The sequence below is a fragment of the Cetorhinus maximus genome, chromosome 9 (genome assembly GCF_964194155.1).
Source record: "Cetorhinus maximus chromosome 9, sCetMax3.hap1.1, whole genome shotgun sequence".
Lineage (NCBI taxonomy): Eukaryota > Metazoa > Chordata > Chondrichthyes > Lamniformes > Cetorhinidae > Cetorhinus > Cetorhinus maximus.
In genome coordinates, this window is record NC_135887.1 from 71,802,320 (window position 1) to 71,816,431 (window position 14,112).

Consider the following 14,112-nt stretch of genomic DNA (forward strand, 5'->3'; position numbering starts at 1 on the left):
GACATAGCGCCCGCAAACGTAAGTTAAAGGCACCAGGAGCACAAGAGGGACATGTCATGGGTGATTTTATGTTCATTTCTGTTCACTTTATCTATACTGGTCTGGGATTGAAGACCCAAAATGTTTAGAACAAAGAACAAAGAACAAAGAAAAGTACAGCACAGGAACAGGCCCTTCGGCCCTCCAAGCCTGCGCCGATCATATTGCCCATCAACTAAAACATTCTGCACTTCCAGGGTCCGTATCCCTCTATTCCCATCCTATTCATGTATTTGTCAAGCTGCCTCTTAAACACCACTATCGTACCTGCTTCCACCACCTCCTCTAGCAGCGAATTCCAGACATTCACTACCCTCTGCGTAAAAAACTTGCCCCGCACATCTCCTCTATAGTTTTCTCCTCTCACCTTAAATCTATGTCCACTAGTAATTGACCCTTCCACCCTGGGAAAAAGCTTCTGACTATCTACTCTGTCCATGCCACTCATAATTTTGTAAACTCCTATCAAGTCGCCCCTCAATCTCCGTCGCTCCAGTGAGAACAATCCGAGTTTCTCCAACCTCTCCTCATAGCTAATAACCTCCAGACCAGGCAGCATCCTGGTAAACCTCCTCTGCACCCTCTCCAATGCCTCCATATCCTTCTGGCAATGTGGCGACCAGAATTTCATGCAATATTCCAAGTGTGGCCTAACCAAGTTTCTATACAGCTGCAGCATGACTTCCCAGCTTTTATACTCAATACCCCTGCCAATGAAGGCAAGCATGCCATATGCCTTCCTGACTACCTTATCCACCTGCGTTGCCACTTTCAGTGACCTGTGGACCTGTACACCCAGATCCCTCTGCCCGTCAATGCACTTAAGGGTTCTGCCATTTACTGTATAATTCTTGCCTGTATTAGACCTTCCAAAATGCATTACCTCGCATTTGTTTGGATTAAACCCCATCTGCCATTTCTCTGCCCAAGTCTCCAACCGATCTATATCCCGTTGTATCCTTTGACAATCCTCTTCACTATCTGCAACTCCTTCAACCTTAGTGTTGTCTGCAAACTTAATAATTAGCCCAGTTACATTTTCCTCCAAATCATTTATGTATACTACAAACAGCATAGGTCTCAGCACTGATCCCTGCGGAACACCACTAGTCACAGCTCTCCATTCAGAAAAGCACCCTTCCACTGCTATCCTCTGTCTTCTACGACCAAGCCAATTCTGTATCCATCTTGCCAGCTCACCTCTGATCCTGTGCGACTTTACCTTCTGTACCAGTATGTAAATATTTTTGAAGTGTCACAAGGAGATAAATTTTGTTTTTGTCGTCATGGCCTGAGTGTGCTTCATCCTTTTTATTTAATGCTTTGCAGGGTACGCCAGTATGTAATGCTGGACGTAAGTAGCTCTAAACTTTATTGCACAGGCACTAAATGGACTTTGTGTTCAAATGAAAGGATCATTTCAGACATCTGGGATGAAGGCAGCAGCCCTGGCATGAGGTTGAAGCTGATCTTTGGCAGCCTAGATGAAGGAACATTGGATCAAGGCATCCCTGGTATTCCTGCCTCCCTGGAGGTTACCGAGGTCAGCCTCCACGCCCTCAGTATTCTCCTCACCGTGCTCCTCTTCTGACTCACCACTGGACTCATCATCTGTGGCCTGTGCAGCTGCATCAAGATCCTCTTCCTCCAGTGGGTCCCCCCCTTGGCAGTGCCAGATTGTGGATAGTGCAGCATGCAACCACTATCAGTGACATCCACTCTGGGGCGTATTGCAGTTCTCCCCCTGAACGGTCCAGGTATTGGAAGCGCATCTTGAGAAGACCTATGGTTTTCTCTATCACTGCCGTTGTGGAGCCATGACTCGTATTGTAACACTGCTCTGCCTCTGTTCTTGGATGGCGGAGAGACGTCATTAACCACCTCTTCAACAGATAGCCCTTATCGCCCAGCAGCCATCCATCCAGCCGAGCTGGAGCACTGAAGAGCCTTGGTACCTCGGAGTGTCTCAGGATGTAGGCGTCATGGGAGCTGCCAGGGTACCTTGCACAGACTTGCAGAATCTACACCTTGTGGTCACACACTATCTGCACGTTCAAGGAGTGAAATCCCTTCCTGTTGACGAAGATACCCGGCTGACCCGCTGGCACCTTGATAGCCACATGTGTGCAGTCTATAGCACCCTGGACGTGGGGGAACACAGCAATTGCAAAGCCTCTGGCTCACTCAGCCTGGCTGGTCTCTTCCTTATGGTAAAGAATAAAGGTCAGTACCTGCCTGAACAGAGCTTGACGCAACTGTGGACAGCTGATTGCTACACTCCACACTGCTCCCTCACTGAGCCCTGGACTGCATCGTCGCCTGTAAACCCTGGCAGCAGGATAGAGGCAGCTTCTGCGGCCCCTTCAGCCTTGGACTTCCTGCTGACCCTGCGCCCCTAGTGCCTGGACCTCGTCTCCCACAGGTCGCTCCCCTGGAAGCTGCATTGGGACACCTGGCCTCCTCTCCTTTCTGCTGTCCCTCCTCAGAGGAGGTGCCCCCAGCAGAGACCACAATCCTCATTACCAGGGTACAGGAAGGCTGTCTGACACCAGGAAGGGTCCACACGGCCTGAATCCTCCGGCAGCTTGGCAGACAACAATGAGTCCTGAAATGAAGCCTGGGAATGCTAAGAATGAAGCCCCAAACAGAGATGAAGCTGCCAAGTGCCAATAAGCAATCAGCTGCAAAATCTGTCCAAAACCCCTCACTACTCACACTGGCAATGCTGCTGATTCTTACATGAGGTTTGTGAAAATGTCAGTGGGCCAACTGCCCATTTTGCTTGTGTGACAAGCTGGAAATCGCACGCGCAACGAAAAATCGCATTCAATTGGACAAAGTGACCGCTTAATTAATGGCAGGCGCCACTCCAGCACCCGTGCTCGCCCGCCGAGCGTCATATCACGCAAGTTTGCGATGAGGTCGGGACGTTCGCCCAACGTCATTGCACAGTATCTTACGCCTGATTGGCTTGGGCATGGGCCCGCCTGCGGGAGATAAAATTCTGCCCATCGAGTTACATGGAGTGCACAGAAACAGGCCTTTCGGCCCAAGCAGTCCATGCTGCTGTTTATCCTCTGTGCTGTGTTCAAGACTCATGCATCAGCCACTGCTTAATCCAATCCTCATAGGAGGGGCTTTATCAAAGAGTCCAAATGGTTGACTCCCCACTCTGTGGTATTGAATGACTGGCCAATGCTCAGTGGAGCCCTCCCTGCAGGGGGCTAGCAGGAGGAGTAGCTGATCAAGGTCTACGCTGAGACCAGCTCAATGGGTAATTTATCAATGGGTGGGCATCCTGAAACTTAATAGTTTCATGTTTTTAATGAACTTTGCGTTGGCCATAAAGCACTGATACTTTTAGAAAAGAACAGCATTTGCTGTCAGAAGTGTTATTCTGTGCTGGGGTCTTCATGAACTAGAGAATTCAGCCACATTTATCCTTTCCTTTGTATTTTTATTGGAAGTGCATGATCCAAATTGGCAGTCAGACCTTCTCCAGTAACAGGACCTGCCTTTTGATTAAAAATGTGATGACTTTGTAATTCTTCATCGTGCAGCGCAGATACTGTTGTCAACAGTTGTTTAGTTTGGAGTTTGTTTTTCAATCTTTGCCACATCACAGGCTGCACCAATGTTCTTAGGCAATGCCAACTGTTCTCTAATGGAGGAAGGTGACCTTAATACACAAATGATTATTGTAGAGAACAGAAGTCGGAGACCTCTTCATTTTGCCTCTGGGTCACATTCGGCAGGCAAAGGATTGTGGTTGGATTAGCAGAGGCTCAGAATGTTTAAAGAATATCTGTAAAGAAAGTCAATGAGGAAAGGTGGGGGCCACATTCAAAAGTGTCTAAATCACATTTCTTGGAGCTTTGTCTTACTTCTATATTCTGCCTCATCGCTTTCTCTATGTGCAGAGTCCCAGGCCTGGAGCTCCTGCTTGGCTGCACTGGATTTACAGCTTAATTTGCCCAAAATCAGCACAAAAGACCCAGGAAATTCAAGTGCCAATTATGCCCACTGCAAATCAAGTTTCCTTGTGCTGGTTTAAGAGTCATCGCTCCAGAAGCTCTGCCAACAAAACTGGCCACGCCACAAGCTCAAATTAATTGCGATTGCCAGTTTCCACTAACCGAGCCCACCATAGGCTTTCAAGCTGACTCAAAAGATGGGCAGAATTCTCCTTCCGGCATGCAGGGGCAGGGCCCACTTACCAACACATAAAATGACGCCAGTGACGTCGGGCGGGCATCCCGCCGAACTTTCAAAGGCTTATTTAGGCCATTTAAAACCTAATTAACTCAATTAAATGAGCTGCCTGTCCAACCTTAAGGTTGGTGGGCAGGTGAAAAGCCCAGGCGACGTTCGCATTTTTCATGAAGCTTCATCCACGGGCGGGATGAGGTTTGATGAAGTGTTTTAAAATCTAATAAAAATATATGCGTTTATTCTTTGACATGTCCCAGCTCATGTGATAGTGTCACATGAGGGGGCATGTTTTAAAAGTGTTAAAAACCTTTATTTAAAACTTTAACACTGAAACAAATCTCCCTGAGGCACCTTCGTGCCTCGGGGAGATCTCGGCACTCTTTTGCGTGCATGCGTAAAAGAGCGCAGGGAACAACTCAGGGAATCCCCTCCGCCTACACAGGGAGCGCTCAGCACTTCCGGGCGAGCGTCACGCTGGGCAGGCCTTAATTGGCCCACCCACGGAAAATGGTGGCGCGTCCCTGACCAGGGGCGCCGTTCGGGTTCGTGCCCACCCCTGCCCGTCCCCACACAACCCCCCTTTCTTTTCTAGATACAAGGGCACTAACAGGCACATTTTCAAATCTTTTACATATAACTCTTAACTTATTAAGAACCTGACTACTGCACACCAATATAACCAGCAAGCGGTTCTGTATAGTTTTTGTTTTAAGTCATTTTCAGCTACTTAAAATCAGCTATCTCGCAGGAGATGGACTGGAGACTAAAAATTATACTTTTTGTGACAAAGTCCCTCCCAGCTGTATGAATTAAACCGCGCTGGGTTACCACGTGTAAACATAGAAAGGAATGGTTTTTAATCCAACAACTTTTTTAAAATTACAATCTAAAATGCTGGTTCATGGAAGATTTTACATTTGTTGCTTTGTTTGAAAGGAAACTTAGGGCAGAATCATCCCAGATTTGCACTAAGTTCGGTAGTGGGCGAGAAAAACGACATTTTACCTGCTGGCCGTAATGGCGGCTTCTCACGCTGTATCGCCCCAAACCCGCCACATTAATTGTGCATTCCCGGGAAATACGCCGTTTCCATGGTGGGTGGGCTCTCATCTTCCCGCCACGCCATCACCTCGCCACATCAACACGCCGGGCACCATATTTAAGGTGCAGCCACACGCAACACCTCTCAGTGCTTCCAGCTCATGACTGCTGCACAGAAGACATGGCCCCAAAAGGCAAAACGACTGCAGTCCTGAGGCTCAATACGCATCCCTCGAGTGCCTTTTGGACGCAGTGGAGGCTCGCCATGATGTCCTCTACGCCCGCTCTGGCCGCAGGCTGAATGATCTCCTCCGTTCCGCCAGGGTAAGTCACTCTTCTCATCACTCTCAACTCACACACACACAAACCCATCATGCATCCACAGGGCCCTCACTCACTGTCGGTACAAGGGACATCACCGTTCACGCTTTCACACACACCGTCATTGTCCTCATCCCGTCCATGTGAGGACACATGGTGTCTCCTCACTGCATGTTGCCATCATCCTCCACAAATCTAGCAGCCATGAGGGCCTCCCAAGAGCGCCTGCCTCACCTGGCCAGTGCAAGGGCCTCACCCCCGTCATCATCGCCTTCGAGGACCTCCTCACCCTCATCACCCTCGATGTCCTCCCCATCAGAGGAGACGTGCAGCTCCTCCATATCCTCCTCAGCCAGCTCCCCTTCCCGTTGCAGCACCAGGTTGTAAAGGGTGCAGCAGGTGATGATGATGTGTGACACCCTCTGTGGACTGTATTGCAGGGCTCCACCAGACTGGAATAGGCACTGGAACCTCATTTCCAACATCTCGATGGTTTGCTCCACCAAGTTGTGAGATGCAGCATGAGCCTTGTTTTACCATTGCTCTGCTGCAGCCTGAGGCCACCGCACAGGTGTCATCAGCTACGGCCTCTGTCCCCAAGGAGCCAACCCTGTAGCCTCTGTGGACCCTGGAAGGAGTCATGGACGCTCCCTGAAAACTGTGCGCAGACCAGCGATGGCTCAATGTGGCTTATCGGTGGTGTGCGCGAGAGCCCCAGTCACCCCTTCTTACTGAGGGTGCTGCTCCTTCCTCTGTGCAGCCATGTGCCTCTGTCCCTCTCTCCTCTGCCGTCTCCACTCTCTGGACACCACGAGGCATACAGCTAGTTCACCAGGCCCCATGATCCTGATGTACTCCTCTTGCAGGATGAAAGAGAGAGATGCGTGGGTTAGCTTGGGCATGCTAAGAATCTGCCTTGTTTAAGTCTGAAGACCCCTGAATGTATCCTGGAGAGTGCTGGCCACCACTTGGTTGGCCAGAGTTTATCGCGCTGCATGGCTGCCTGAAACCCCACCCACCTCCGCCCCACTCCACCTGACCGATTGGTGGCAGCTTTGCCCACTTGACTGCATGCTGTGCTCTCAGCTCAGGCACAGGCATTCTCCTAACCCGCACTGCAAGGCTGCACTGTTAGCTTGAACCATGGGGGAGACTGGCCCAAACTGGGATGATGACATTGCAAGGGGCTGTGAGCGCCTCCACAGTGACTGCTCCATGGCCAGCTTTAGCAAGGAGATTGTACAACATGTGCAATTGTCCAGCTGTTCTGCAGTCCACTAAAATGCTCATTAGTTTGCAATCTGTGTCTAAGGGATGAAAATCTCTGGAGCACTTGAAGACACTTTCATGCCTCTGCATTGATTGAGTGGGCAGGTTAGCTAGAGACCGACTCCACGTATGTCAATGTGACTGCCTCTGAACTATCTCAGTTGCGGAGGAATGGTCACTTTATACAAGGTGTCCCTGATGTGTGGCTGTTTCCTTTCCCACCGCCCCGCACGTGCTGATGCACTACCTTCAACCGCAGGGCAGCCCTTGACCCACCCCCCTCAAAGCCACCTCAACCGCAGGGCACCCACCTCCAAGTTCCCCTCAAAGTGCAGCCTGCCACATGCACACCTATGCTGTTGTGAAACACATAGGTGTGATTGCACGCTGACATGGGCAGATGATCCTGTGCCGGGGGGGTGAGTCCGGCGGGCTGGCCTTATAACGATATGCAGGTACATTAGAATGAGGCTCCCAACATCGTGAAACTGATTTCTGGCCTTCTCACCGCATTGTCTGCTCATGCTGCCGAATACGCCTGATGCCAGCGGGCACGGAAAATTCCACTCTTAAACATAAAACACACTTTTGTAGACCAGTGCAATTTTGAGCATGATTTGCTCTCCGATTGCCAATTGTGTCCAAAGCAATCTTAACTTCTCAGTGTTCAGTTAAGGGAATATGGATGGTGATATTATTGTATCAAGTACTGGAGATCTACACAGTGATATATAAATTACAGGAAATCTGTACAGTCATATATAAATTACAGGAGATCTGTACAGTCATATATAAATTACAGGAAATCTGTACAGTCATATATAAATTACAGGAGATCTGTACAGTGATATATAAATTACAGGAAATCTGTACAGTGATATACCATCTACAAGGGAATAACAGAATGATTTATTAAAGTGTCAGCCTTATTTATTGGGAGCTTTCTCACCTCTGAGTCAGAAGGTTTTGGGGTAAACTCCCACTCAAGGACTTGAGCGTAAAAATTGAGTCTGACACTCCAGTGCTGTCTTTTGGGGGAGATGTTAAATTGAGACCCATCCGTCCTGTCTGGTGGGTGTCCAAGATCCTATGAAACTGTTTTGAAGAAGAGCAGGGGCTTTATCCCCAATGTCCTGGCCAATATTTATAATGCAATCGACATCACAGAAAGAGATAAAAATGCTTGGAAAATCTCAGCAGGTCTGACAGCAACTGCGGAGAGGAACACCGTTAACATTTCGAGTCCGTATGACTCTTCAACAGAACTAAGGAAAAATAGAAAAGAGGTGAAATATAAGCTGGTTTAAGGGGGTGGGGGTGGGACCAGTAGAGCTGGATAGAGGGCCAGTGATAGGTGGAGATAACCAAAAGATGTCATAAACAAAAAGACAAAGAGGTGTTGAAGGTGGTGATATTATCTAAGGAATGTGCTAATTAAGGGTAGAAAGCAGGACGAGCAAGGTACAGATAGCCCTAGTGGGGGTGGGGTGGGGTGAAGGAATCGAAAAAGGCTAAAAGGTAGAGATAAAACAATGGATGGAAATACATTTAAAAATAATGGAAATAGGTGGGAAAAGAAAAATCTATATAAATTATTGGAAAAAAGGGGGATCGGAAAGGGGGTGGGGATGGAGGAGAGAGTTCATGATCTAAAATTGTTGAACTCAATATTCAGTCCGGAAGGCTGCAAAGTGCCTAGTCGGAAGATGAGGTGCTGTTTCTCCAGTTTGCATTGAGCTTCACTGGAACAATGCAGCAAGCCAAGGATGGATATGTGGGCATGATAGCAGGGTGGAGTGTTGAAATGGCAAGCGACAGGGAGGTCTGGGTCATGCTTGCGGACAGACCAAAGGTGTTCCACAAAGCGGTGACCCAGTCTGCGTTTGGTCTCTCCAATGTAGAGGAAACCGCATTGGGAGCAGCGAATGCAGTAGACTAATTTGAGGGAAGTGCAAGTGAAATGCTGCTTCACTTGAAAGGAGTGTTTGGGCCCTTGGACGGTGAGGAGAGGGGAAGTAAAGGGGTAGGTGTTGCACTTTCTGCGGTTGCATGGGAAGGTGCCGTGGGAGGGGGTTGAGGTGTAGGGGGTGATGGAGGAGTGGACAAGGGTGTCCCTGAGGGAACGATCCCTGTGGAATGCCGCCGGGGGGGTGAAGGGAAGATGTGTTTGGTGGTGGCATCGTGCTGGAGTTAGCGGAAATGGCGGAGGATGATCCTTTGAATGTGGAGGCTGGTGGGGTGATAAGTGAGGACAAGGGGGACCCTATCATGGTTCTGGGAGGGAGAGGAAGGTGTGAGGGCGGATGCGCGGGAGATGGGCCGGGCACGGTTGAGGGCCCTGTCAACCACCCTGGGTGGAAAACCTCGGTCAAGGAAGAAGGAAGACATGTCAGAGGAAAAAAACAAAAAACTGCGGATGCTGGAAATCCAAAACAAAAACAGAAATACCTGGAAAAACTCAGAAGGGTCATGAGGACTCGAAACGTCAACTTTGCTCTTCTCAGCCGATGCTACCAGACCTGCTGAGTTTTTCCAGGTATTTCTGTTTTTGACATGTCAGAGGAACTGTTTTTGAAAGTGGCATCATCAGAACAGATGCGATGGAGGCGAAGGAACTGAGAGAATGGGATGGAGTCCTTACAGGAAGCGGGGTGTGAGGAGTTGTAGACGAGGTAGCTGTGGGAGTCGGTAGGCTTGTAATGGATATTGGTGGACAGTCTATCACCAGAAATTGAGACAGAGAGGTCAAGGAAGGGAAACGACATGTCAGAGATGGACCATGTGAAAATGATGGAGGGGTGGAAAATGGAAGCAGAATTAATAAATTTTTCCAGGTCCAGACGAGAGCATGAAGCAGCACCAAAGCAATCATCGATGTACTGGAGAAAGAGTTGTGGGAGGGGGCCGGAGTAGGACTGGAACAAGGAATGTTCCACATACCCCATGAAGAGACAGGCATAGCTGGGGCCCATGCAGGTACCCATAGCCACACCTTGTATTTGGAGGAAGTGAGAGGAGTTTAAGGAGAAATTGTTCAGTGAGAGAACAAGTTCAGCCAGACGGAGGAGAGTAGTCGCGGATGGGGATTATTTGGGCCTCTCCCTCCCAGAACCATGATAGGGTCCCCCTTGTCCTCACTTATCACCCCACCAGCCTCCACATTCAAATGATCATCCTCCGCCAACTCCAGCATGATGCCACCACCAAACACATCTTCCTTTCACCCCCCCGGCGGCATTCCGCAGGGATCGTTCCCTCAGGGACACCCTTGTCCACTCCTCCATCACCCCCTACACCTCAACCCCCTCCTACGGCCCCTTCCCATGCAACCGCAGAAGGTGCAACACCTGCCCCTTTACTTCCCCTCTCCTCACCGTCCAAGGGCCCAAACACTCCTTTCAAGTGAAGCAGCATTTCACTTGCACTTCCCTCAAATTAGTCTACTGCATTCGCTGCTCCCAATGCGGTTTCCTCTACATTGGAGAGACCAAACGCAGACTGGGTCACCACTTTGTGGAACACCTTTGGTCTGTCCGCAAGCATTACCCAGACCTCCCTGTCGCTTGCCATTTCAACACTCCACCCTGCTCTCATGCCCACATATCCATCCTTGGCCTGCTGCAATGTTCCAGTGAAGCTCAATGCAAACTGGAGGAACAGCACCTCATCTTCCAACTAGGTACTTTGCAGCCTTCCGGACTGAATACTGAGTTCAACAATTTTAGATCATGAACTCTCTCCTCCATCCCCACCCCCTTTCCGATCCCCCTTTTTTCCAATAATTTATATAGATTTTTCTTTTCCCATCTATTTCCATTATTTTTAAATGTATTTCCATCCATTGTTTTATCTCTACCTTTTAGCCTATTTCGATCCCTTCCCCCCACCCCACCCCCACTAGGGCTATCTGTACCTAGCTTGTCCTGCTTTCTACCCTTAATGTCACCTATTAGCACATTCCTTAGATAATATCACCACCTTCAACACCTCTTTGTCTTTTTGTCTATGACATCTTTTGACAATCTCCACCTATCACTGGCCCTCTATCCAGCTCTACTGGCCCCACCCCCCTTAAACCAGCTTATATTTCACCTCTTTTCTATTTTTCCTTAGTTCTGTTGAAGAGTCATATGGACTCGAAATGTTAACTGTGTTCCTCTCCGCAGATGCTGTCAGACCTGCTGAGCTTTTCCAGGCATTTTTATTTTTGTTTTGGATTTACAGCATCCGCAGTTTTTTGCTTTTATCACAGAAAGAGATGATCTGCTCATTAACACATTGCTGTTTGGGGCAATTTGCTATGTGCAAACTGACTGCTACTTTTCCTACAGGACTACACTTCAAAAGTACTTCATTGGCCGGAAAGCACTTTGAGGGCATATGAAAGGTGCTATATATAAATACAAGCTTTTTTAATATGTTACCAGAAGATATGGATGATGATAGCATTCTATAAATTACCAGGGGTATATATACAGTGATATAATTATATAAAGTATCAAGCAGTACGTACCATTACATTATATGCACATATCACCTGGTAGTTTACACAATGCTCTGTATGCTGGCATAATGTTATGTTGGCGATGCTTCAGTTTTTAAGCCTATTTTCTCTCAATTTTATTTTGTTCCATTTTCATTCTTTCTCTAAGTTTCAGTTTTCCTCCTTTTTGCTCTCTCTGCACATCAACTGCACCCGCCCCCGAACCACCCCCCAGTCCCCACCTGCCCTCACCACCCCCAACCCCCCACCCCCACCCCCCGTCCCCCCACTCCTCCAACTCTGTCCTTTCAAATAGTAAATGCTGTTCTTGTCCAAGGACGGTAATTACAATTTCAAGGATCTTACTAATTCTAGCTCTGCTGTAACCCAACAAAATGAAGGAGGTGGCTGGGCTGGGTTGGGCTGAGATGGGCTGTCCTGTCAGATATAATGTCTGTCAATGTTCAGTGTTGTTTCACATAAAGGCCCAAAACAACATGTAGTTAATGTAAAATTCGTCGAAAAAGAAGTTTTAAAAAAGATACAAGGGGCCATGCTTGAGAAAGGAGCCAGAAAATCAACAATTTGTTGATCTTCAACTTGCATTAATGTAATGAAACATCCCAAAGCGCTTCATTGGAGTGTAATCAGGGAAAAATTGACATGAGCCAAAGAAGGAGATATTAGGACAGGTGACGAAAAGCTTGGCGAAGAGATGGGCTTCAATGAGTGTCTTAAAGGAAGAGAGGGCGAGGCAGAGAGAATTGGGAACAGAATTTCTAGAGCTCAGGGCCCAGATGGCTTAAGACATGGCCAGCAATGGTGGAGTGAAAGAGGTGGCTGATGCGCAAGGGGCCTGAGTTGGTGGAAAGCAGAGATCTTGGAGGATTGTAGAGCTGGAGGAGGTTACAGGGATAGAGAGGCATGAGATTGAGGAGGGAGTTAAATATGAGGATGAGAACTTTAAAGCTGTTTCCGGACCAGGAGCCAATGTAGGTTAGCAAACAAAGCAATAATGGGTGAACGGAACTGGGTGCAAGTTTCGAGGTGTCAGCTATGGCTCAGTTCATAGCACCCTCACCTTTGAATCAGAGGGTTGTGGGTTCATGTCCCACTCCCGGAAAACCAAGAACTGTGATTGTACTCGAAAGAGTTGTGACTGTTGATAACTCGAAAGAGTTTAACTGAGTTAACCATGTATATATTTGAAGGTAAACAGGTAGTTTAAGTGGCAAATGATTAGCATCTGCAATGAAGCTGCTGTGTAGTTACCAGCGGCCAATTCGCTTTTTCTGTCATATTGCTCACTTAGTGACAATTGATACTCAGTATTTCACAGAGACCGCATTGACTTACTACATTGGTGCAGGAGTACAGTGGTTATGTTACAAAACTAATAATCGTAAAGGCCTGGGCTAATGATCTAAAAACATGTTCAAATCCCACCAGAGCAACTGAAGAATTTAAATTCCGTTAGTTAAATAAACCTGGAATTTTTTTCAAACAGCTTGTCTCAGTAATGGTGACCACAAAACCTACTGGATTGGTGGAAAAACTCATTTAGTACAATAAGGTCATCGAATGGTTACAGTACAGAAGGAGATCATTTGACCTGTTGTGTCTGTGCCAACTCTCTGCAAGAGTAACTCAGCTGGTCCCATTCCCCATAAAAACTCCAGTCACCTCCAACCCCCCACATCAATTCCTGCAAAAGCTCAAACTCCCTGCGCCACTGCACCCGAATCCCAAAGCCCACAAACATGACTGTCAGGCTAAAAGAGATGAAGATATTGCTTTTGTTTTGTTATACACTGATACTGCACTGAAACATGAACAGTATCAATAGGGTCAGCAGAATAGGAGAAAGAAATATGTGACACTCCAATCACAGCATGGAGCTCAATGGCCTTAAACTCCTTTTCTAGAAAAATGAAAGGTTGTTGGATGACATAAAATATTAGCTCCATCAGGAGAACAAGAAAAAACAGAAGGGCGTGCAAATAATGTCTGACCCACCAAACGGAAAGGCAGGAAATGGGCACAATTGGGAAACAAGCCTAAAGTCTCTAGATACAGCTTCTCCTTTCTCCCCACACATTCTAGCTGACCTGCTGTGTAGTCCCTGTAGTGCCTAACGTTCCCACCGAGCTGCATGAGCCTGTGGCTGTGCAGCAGTCTGGATGATACCACACAGGTCTTGCTCTGTGTGTACATTGACAGGAAGGAATCAGGAACTGAAAAAACTGCCTGTACACAACAGCTCCATTTTAAAAGGGAACACTGGCAGCCTTGGTGTTTCTCTTTGGTTTACAACATTAACAACACGTCTTGCTCCTTATCTGCACGCAATGGATGTTGATCATACCTCCTGGCTCAGTTAGTGTACGGAATCAGTGTGAAAGCTAAGGATAGACAAGCAGAGCAGCTGATAAGATGTGCTTGATACCGATAACTATCTTAAATTGTGGGGACAAGGCTTGGGGTTCTTCTGCTTTGAAATCTACACAAAAAAAAATAAAGTGTGCACAAGATTAGATTCGTTCCCATGGAAATGTGGACAGTGACAGAGGCACTGAACTGTCATGATATCAGTCAGCTACTTTTAACTCACAACGGCAACAAAATCACATAATGACGCAACAACGGGAATATAAATAGTTCCTGAATCTGAATTAAATGGCTGGGACCAAATCACATAGTCCCATGTCATCAGATCTTCAAAACACAGGAACTTTGACTAACACATT